Below are 3144 nucleotides of genomic sequence, written 5' to 3' on the forward strand. Positions count from 1 at the left end.
CAAGAAGGGCCAGCAGTTGCTGGGATACTCATTATGCATTGTATAATTTTGCATCTTCTCCTCCCTCTGATTTTGCACTGAATTGTCTGATAACTTTAAAGCATCAAGCAAAAGAACCATAAAGCAAAGGTAGGACTTTGTCTTCATCTTGGGGCCACTCAGCTCCCAAGAGAACTGAAAGAGGGTCTTTCTATGCCCTGCAGAAAAAGCAAGTTTTCTTTCTTTCTCTCTTTCTCTCTTTCTTTCTTTCTTCTTTTCTCTCTCTTCTTTCTTTCTCTTCAACTGCCCTTCCCCCCCCCCCCCCCCCCCCCCCCCCAATAAATGCTCTCTCATTCCTTCTTGCTCTCACTTGTTTTCAAGCATACATCTGACATAAATTAATCTACAAGGTTTTTAGTCATTTCCCATCCACTGCTGGGGCAAATTAGACTTGCTGATGTTGTTTTGGCCTAACCCTGCAGCAGTATGAAAGGAATGGCTCAGAGAGAGAGCATGCTCTCCTTGGCTCTTCTTCCATGTACTCTCTGGCCCACTCAACAAAAAAATTAGTTCAATTGGCCTGAAAGGCACTGAGAGATTGAAAACCCCTCTGTAGTACCTTAAAGAACCAAAATTACTTAATTAATGTGGAGGCCATTATATGTGGTTACCATATGAATGAGTAAGTGGACTGCCTGAGTTACAGAGCAGGAAAGAGGAGAGGATATCTGAGGTCAGCCTTGTCAGGGTAAAGGAATCCTAAACAATGAGGGCATTGGTTTAAGATTGGAGGAAGAATTTGAAAAAGAGCCCTGAGAGTGAAATTAAATGAAGCATGGGAGAGTATTAGTGGAGATTAGCAGTGCTGTGAAGGAACCCAGAGCAGACTGCCAATCGCCCCTGAGCACCGTCAGCTTCAGCTCTGCTGCTGAAGACAGGAATTGGGCAGTATGCTGCTGGGGTTTGACTGAGAAGTATGTTCTTGAGCAACATTAAAGAGTTTCTCGTCCACACCCCCCTCTCTTTCATTGACTTCTGAAAGTGAACATGCCCCCTTCTGCTGCTTTTTTTTATTATTATTTAGTTTTTATTTTTTTAATTTTTGCCAGGCAGATTTATGACAAAGTAGAAAAAAGAGAGTCAGGATTTTAAAAGCACCCTGGCACTCAGTGTAAATGTGAGATTCATTTAGTAGCACAGGGTTGTCATCACTAACATGCTGCTTCAGAGAAGGGGATAAAACTTAGTGAAACTAATTCATGGCTGTGCTAGTCTGAGTTGAATTCAGTGAGGAAAAGCATGAGATGTATTTGCACACGTACAGAATGGAAGGGTTGAATATTGGTGTAGCAAAAACTAGACAGTTTTCCAAAATCTGCAGGCTTACAATGATCTAAATTTTTCAGAGAGCCCTTTGAGGCCATTTCAAGATATTTTTTTTCTTTGAATATATCTTATCAGCTGTAATGGTGGGCGTTTCCAGAAAGCAGCACCTGCGATAACTCAGTTTTACCATATACTTAAAACAAGAACCAGCTGAAGGCGGTATATTTTGGAAAATATTGGCTACAGTGTTTATTTTCTTGGTTTTGGTTTCATTTGCTGTCTCTTTGAAGCAGTATTTTCTCATGTGTTCTGGAGTGTTCAGGCTGCTGCATGTGAGTTCCTAGCACTTACCTTTCCTACCAGCTGCAAATGGAATTGTTCCTAAAAGCACAGGGAGAGAAAGTGAATCATCTCTCTGAAAACACTTTTGTTGTTTGTACAGAAGACAATGGGATAGACCTTGGATACCATTTGCAAAACTCTCCAAAGAATCCCAAGGTGAGCCCCGTCAGGGTCTGTACGAAGTTAGGGATCGTGTTAATTCAGGCTGCGCCCTTCTGTTGTGACTCATGATCCCAACTGACTGCATACATCAGCTGAGCCTAACAGTCTCAGAGACTGATTATTCATTACGCAGTGCTAAATGCACTTTAACTGTGACACTCACTAGAAGGTTGTGTGAACATAATCCTAGGGATCTCTTTTTGGAAAGCTGCTTTGTCTACTTCTCTGCATCTTTATTCCTAAAACTTTATTCTGCAACTGCATGTCTCAGTCACTGAGGCTTTCAGGGCAGCTCCTGTGTGCAGCTGGGATGCCAAGGGAGCCCATGTGCCTCAGCTGCCTCCGAAGAATGGACCTAGATGCTGCAGTTGCTTTGGCAATAGACGCTTTAAAACTTTAATGTTTTAAATTCCTGAAACATTCAGGTGCTTCTGGGAAAGGAGAAGAAGAGAAAACAATCAAAAAACTGGCTAGCCCTGGCTTAATAATCCTAATAAAGTTTTCAAATGACATCAGAACTGGAGTCCAGCTAGTGCTTGAAATTGTAGTAAATTGGTGGAATCCACACAAATGGTGCTTCGTTGCATAAACTGTGTTTCAGAAGCAGATTGGATGACATTTTCCAATGTTCCTTCTGCTGCAATTGTTTCATTCCTCTGCAAAAGAACAATTTAAGTAATTGAATTTTCCCTCAGGGTAGGAAAAAATTAGTCCTCCTCCCAGCCCTTTCTTTTTCATTTTCCCTTCTATTAATTTAATTGAAACCAAAATTGCTTGAAATATTAAATACCATTGGAGGCCTCCCATTACTAAGGATAGAGCTGTGTGAGAAATGCTTTTCTAACCTGCAAAACTTTTGTGTTTTCCTAAACATTCCTGTTCTGCTCTGGGATAAAACCAAACCCCTTTAAAGGCAGGAGTACATGTGGTTGTGTATATGTATGGGTGTTAGCGTTAGGAGACTGGCATGCAACAACCAGAATTTTCACCTTCAAATTACCACCTCTTTTTCCTGACCAGAGGAAAGAAGTTGCCCCAAAAGTGAACGGTTCCATGATTTTCTTCTCTACCTAGGGCTTGAGCAGGCTTGCTAGCCAGGCACAATCTTTCTGAGCGCTCTGCAGGTTGTTATGAAGGCCATCAGAAGTTTGAAATCGGTAGGAGCCAACACAGAGCATGGCTCCACGAGTACTTAGACTGCATTGAAAATGTACTCTGGAGCCTGCCTGGCTGAGCAAGAACTAAATTCCCTATAGAAAGCAACATTGCTCTAGGAGACTTGTGACTCACTAGTCACCAGGGTTTATTTCTGTAGCTGTCATGCAGGATTGCGTT

General features: G+C 41.9%; 1 long non-coding RNA gene across 1 annotated transcript; it reads right to left on the reverse strand.

Moving 5' to 3' along the window:
- Window positions 1–665: 665 nt before the first annotated feature.
- Window positions 666–2934, reverse strand: LOC118164312. The gene is made up of 2 exons (XR_004749434.1): window positions 2799–2934; window positions 666–2465 (listed from the first exon to the last, which is right to left on the reverse strand). It is a non-coding gene; the product is annotated as an uncharacterized LOC118164312 (long non-coding RNA).
- Between the last annotated feature and the right edge of the window lie 210 nt (window positions 2935–3144).

This window comes from Oxyura jamaicensis, chromosome 3 (assembly GCF_011077185.1).
Source record: "Oxyura jamaicensis isolate SHBP4307 breed ruddy duck chromosome 3, BPBGC_Ojam_1.0, whole genome shotgun sequence".
NCBI lineage: Eukaryota > Metazoa > Chordata > Aves > Anseriformes > Anatidae > Oxyura > Oxyura jamaicensis.